The sequence below is a fragment of the Pseudorca crassidens genome, chromosome 14 (assembly GCF_039906515.1).
Source record: "Pseudorca crassidens isolate mPseCra1 chromosome 14, mPseCra1.hap1, whole genome shotgun sequence".
In the NCBI taxonomy this organism is placed as follows: Eukaryota; Metazoa; Chordata; class Mammalia; order Artiodactyla; family Delphinidae; genus Pseudorca; species Pseudorca crassidens.
This window is the reverse complement of record NC_090309.1, coordinates 32,711,122-32,717,121: the sequence shown is the minus strand read 5'-3', so window position 1 is coordinate 32,717,121 and position 6,000 is coordinate 32,711,122.

The following is a 6,000-nucleotide window of genomic DNA, read 5'->3' as shown; positions in this document are numbered from 1 at the left end:
CTTCCCATTCACATTTCTGGTAAGTTTCCCCTTCCATATGCTACATATATTACATATGTTACATACATTACAGGATTAAAAGTCCCTTTATACACATTTTCTCAGGTAATAAGTGTTTAAGGGCTTCATGACCCCAGTTCACTATCTTTTTTCAATCTCAACTCAGGTTTCAATTCACACATTTCCAACTCAGCCCAGGGTATGTGGGAGCCCAAAATGACTTTTAGAGAAGGACAAATTGGCTTATCTTAGTGTGTTTCAGTCTAAGCATCACACCAAGAAAATAATGCCTCTGCTTAGCCCTGCACCAACTGGGGAGCAAGAGAAGCAAAACAACTTTTTGCATAAATGAGGCCTTTTACATCATTACTTTCTTCAAAGTGTTGTAAATATTTGAACAACTATATTAATAATTTGATATCAATTCCAATGGGGGGAATGGTTCCCCACACCACCAAGCAATTAATTCAATTCTGACATTCTCTACCTGGAGATAGCATCAGATTCCACAGGATAAGGGCTCATTCGCACAAGACTGCCCTCCACGTTAGATGCCAATCACAAAGCCAGGTTGTTACCTGTGCTTCTGGCTAGCTATGAATCAGAGCCTCCCATGACCCCCCACCCCCACCCCCGCCTTGGGTTCAATTCATTTGGTAGAGCGGCTCACAGAACTCAGGAAACCTGGTTACTCACCAGATTATTGGTTTATTACAAAGGATATTAAAGAATATGAATCAACAGCCAGATAGAAGAGATGCATAAGGCAACATATGGGGAAGGGGCATGGAGCTTCCATGCTCTCCCAGCACCTCCACGTGTTCACCAACCCGGAAGCTCTAAACACCGTCCTTCTGGAGTTTTCTGGAAGCTTCCTCATATAAGCACGGTTGATTAAATCATTGGCCATTGTTGACTGGTTCAACCTCCAGCCCTTCTCCGCTCCCTGGAAATCAGGGGATGGGACTAAAAGTTCTAACCCTCTAATCGCGTGGTTGGTTCCCCTGGCAACCAGCCCCCATCCTTAGGTGACCTAGGAGCTTTCCAAAAGTCACCTCATTAACACAATAAGAGCATCTTATGATGCTCATCACTCAGGAAATTCCAAGGGTTTTAGGAGCTCTGTGCCAGAAACTAGACAAAGACCAAACATACATTTATTATAAATCACAATACCACAATATACAAGGTACTTTTTCTCTTATTATTTCACTCAGAATCAGATCTGCAGGAGCACACAGTGCTCCCTCCCATACCATGGTCTAAAGAATAGACTTAAGTAGGTTGGCCCATGAATATGAAGAGGTTGTACAGTGGACCCAATGAAGCTATGAGATGTAAAGGTGATGTTTCTCGAAGTGTGGCTCTTGGCCACCTGTACCCAGATTATCTTTGGTGATTCTTAGAAATGCAGATTCCTGGACTGCAACTCCACTCACTGAATCACAGTCTCTGCTGTTGACCTGAGAATCTGCACTTTTTTTTTTTTTTGCGGTATGCGGGCCTCTCACTGTTATGGCCTCTCCCATTGTGGAGCACAGGCTCCGGACGCGCAGACTCAGCGGCCATGGCTCACGGGCCCAGCCGCTCCACGGCATGTGGGATCTTCCCGGACCAGGGCACGAACCCACGTCCCCTGCATCGGCAGGCGGACTCTCAATCACTGCGCCACCAGGGAAGCCTGATCATGTTAGTTTTTGCCAATTTTGTAAAAATCGTACAAAAGACGCTAGACTTATTGTTAATTATTTACACAGTTTCTTGTTGCCCTCTACCTACTCATGGTCCTGTTAACCTGTGTCATTCTTTGCTTTGAGCCGCCTGAGGTCTGAGGCCGGGGGAGAAGCTTGGGGCACTTACCACGGTGCAGCAGAGGGGCCAGAACCACCAGAGGAGAGCCAGGGCCAGAAGGAAGAAATCCCAGACACAGGCATGATAAGCAAGAATGTATAAAGATAAATGTGCATAAATCTAAATGAAAAATGACCATATAAAAGAATAATAATTTCTTATGAGGTTACATAGTATAATTTAAATATATGTTAATTATAACATATGAGTAAGGAGTGGGGAAACAAAGTTAAAATTTCCTAAGGTCCTTCCACAGTCTGGGAGGAGGATAACATAGATCAACTTCAGATTTTGATATGTTATATAAGAATATTGTGATTTCTACAGTAACCCCTAAAAGGACAGAAACAGAGTATAATATCCAAACAGACAGAAGTGAAAAAAAACGGGATGATAAAAAAATACTTAATCCAAAGAGAAGCCTAAAAAGGAGAGAAAAAGAAACACAGGACTGGCAGATCAAAGAGAAGGAACAAAATAAAACTCTAGGTATAAACCTATATGAACCTAAATTACATTTCAAATATAAATTGCTCTATTTAAAAGACAAATATTTTCAAATTGGATTTTTAAAAATCTAATTTTTTGCTGTTTACAATAGTTTGTATCTAAAACAAAAGGATCCTAAAAGGTTGAAAATAAAAAGATGAAAAATATATATCATGCAAATATTAACCAGCAGAAAATTGGTGTGACTGTATTACTGACAAACTGAATCATTTTTTATATAAATTTATTTATTTGTTTATCTGTGGCTGTGTTGGGTCTTCGTTGTTGCCTGCCGGCTTTCTCTAGTTGTGGCGAGCGGGGGCTACTCTTCGTTGCAGTGCACAGGCTTCTCATTGCGGTGGCTTCTCTTGTTGCAGAGCACAGGCTCTAGGCACACGGGCTTCAGTAGTTGTGGCACGCGGGCTCAGTAGTTGTGGCTCGCGGGCTCTAGAGCGCAGGCTCAGTATTTGTGGCACACGGGCTTAGCTGCTCCGCGGCATGTGGGATCTCCCTGGACCAGGGCTCGAACCCGTGTCCCCTGCATTGGCAGGTGGATTCTTAACCACTGCGCCACCAGGGAAGCCCCCAAACTGAATCTTAAAGTAAAAATTATGACTAGAGGATAAAGAGGTTCTTTTATAAGAAAAAAAATTTTAATTCATCAATAACAATTTGAAGTATGTATACACCTAAATATAGTATCAAAATATCTAAAGCAAATATATGAGAAGAAACATATAAAGCAGTAATATGAGAAGAAAGGAGATAGTTCCACTGTCATAGTGGATCTCTCTCAGTTATTGACAGAACAAGCAAACAATCAATGAGGATATATAAGATTTGAACAACACAATTGACATACAACCTAATGGATAGATATAGAATACTATACCCAGCAACAGCATAATAATCATATTAAAGACAAGTACACATAGAACACTTGAAAAAATTGACCATATTCCAGACTGAAAGCAGGCATCCAAAGATTAAAATGATTCAGAGTATGTTCTCTGACCACGTTAGACATCAGTAACAAAAAGATAACTAGAATCATGTTGGAAAATTAAGAAACCCTTCTAAGTAAGCCATGAGTCAAAGAAGAACTCATAATGGAAATTCGAAAATATCAATATTTTGAACGCATATGCCAAATATTACACACTACAACGTAAAGCAATTTGTAGAAGGAAATTTACAGCCTATAAATGACCAAACTGAGTTTACCCTGGGAAGGTAATGTAACCTGCTTCATTAGCAGATTAAAGGAAGAAAATAACATGACCATCTCAAAAGAAGCAGAAAAAGCTTTTGTTATACCTAAGCAGCCGTATGGTTTTTTTTTTTAAATACTTAGCAAACCAAAATTTGAGGAAAAAAACTTCCTTAACCTGATAAAGGATGTGTACAAAAATCTACAGCAAATATAAAAAAATGGTAAAATGTTGAAAGTCTTCAAAACATTGAAAATTGAGGTAAGGAACAAAACAAGGAAGTTCCTATTACCATTTCTATTCAAATTGTACTGGATGTCCTAGGCAACACAGTAAGGCAACTTTTAAAAATGAGTAAGGATTAGAAAGGAAGAAACAAACCTGTTATTATTCACAGGTAGCATGATTGTGTACAAAGAAAAATCCATGAGAATTAATGTGAGTTTGGCAACGCTGCAGCAAAAAAAAAAGTCAACATACAAAATCTCATCGTATCTCTTATACCAGCAACAAAGAGCTAGAAAATGAAATTTTTTAAGATACCATTTATAAGAAAAACAAAAACTATCAAATACCTAGGGATAACTATAACAAAAGATGCACAGTTTCTCTGAATTAGTTTCCTTGTGGCTGCTTAACAAATTACCACAAACTTGGTGATTTAAAACAATAGAGATTTATTCTCTCACAGTTCTGGAGGCCAAAAGTCTGAAATCAGTATCACTGAGCAGAAATCAAGGTGCTGGTAGGGCCACTCTCCCTCTGGGGAATTTGGGGAAAGTCCTTTTCTTGCCTCTTCCGGCTTGTGGTGGCTGCTGGTATTCCTTGGTTTGTGGCCACATCACTCCAATCTCTGTGTCTGTGGTCAAACTGCCTTCACATCTTCTTCTGTGCTAAATCTCCCTCTGCCTCCTACTTATAATGATACATACACGGAGGCCCCACTTGAATAATCCAGGATAATCTCCCCATCTCAAGCTCCTTAATTTAATCACATCTGCAAAGATCCTCTTACTATATAAGGCAACATATATAGGTTGCCTTATATGGTAAGGCATATCAGGTCCTTATATTGACCTGATATCTGTGGGGGTCATCATTCAGCCTACTACAGCCTCTATGGATTAAAATTACAGAAATTGAGTCATTAATGAAGACTTAAGTAGAGACATGTGCTCAAACCACGTATATAGACTGGAAGACTCAATGCCATGAAACTGTGGCATGAAACATGACATTTTCCCCATATTCATTTATGAAATTAATGCAATCCCAATAAAAATGTCACCAGTTGTGTTTGTGCAACTTGACAAGTTGTTTCTAAAATTTCTATATAAGTACATGCAAAAGGCAAAGAATAACCAAGTCATTCAAGAAGAAAAACAGTGAGAGGAGAGTTGCCCTATCAGATATCAAGACTTTTTATGAAGCTACATAATGGGAATAATGTTGAATTGGTACAGAGACAAATAGCCCATGGAAACAGATCCACACATGTGAACACTTGATATAAGAGGTGGCATTGCAGGGAAATTGCGAAAGGGTGAGTGTTTTGGTAAATAGTGCAGGGAATTATGGCATCCACATAAAAATAATTTAAAATGAATCCCTACCCCACACCAAACTCAGAATTAATTCCAGGTGAACTAAAAATCTAAGGATTTTTAATCCAAGGATGAAAACAAAGCTAGTAAGGGTTTTAGAAGACAATACAGGAGAATATACTTATGACCTAGGAAGAAGGATTTATCCAACAATTCACATAAAAACACAAACCATAAAGGGAAAATAATGATAAATTTGACTATGTTAAAGTCAAGAATTTCTATATGATACCAAAAAGAAAATGAAAAGAGAAATCACAAGTGAGAGAAGACAATAGCAATACACGTAACAAAGAACCAGAATCCAGGATACATAAAGAGCTCCTATAAATTAAAGAGTAAACAATAGATCATCCAGTTTTCAAAAACTGATTTTGAAAAGACTTGATCAGACACTTTACAAAAAGAAAAAAAAAAGAAAGTGGTCAATAAGCATAAAAAAAGACACTCAACTCATTAGTAACCAAGGAAGCACAAGGTAAAACCATAATGAGATACAAAGGTACATCCACCATTTAGCAAAAACTAAAAAGCCTTACAATACCGGTTGAATTAAAACTTTTATTATTACATGATAAAAAAGTCTTTCTATGGATTTTTTTTCTAATTTTAATTTTATTGTAGGTGGATGGACCTAGAGTCCGTCATAGAGTGAAATAAGAAAGAGAAAAATACCGTTATGCATATATATAACGCATATATATGGAATCTAAAAAATAGTACTGACAAACTTAGTGGCAGGGCAGGAATAAAGACACAGACGTAGAGAACAGACTTGAGGACATGGCAGGGAGGGGAAGTTGAGACGAAGTGAGAGAGTAGCACTGACATACACTACCAAATGT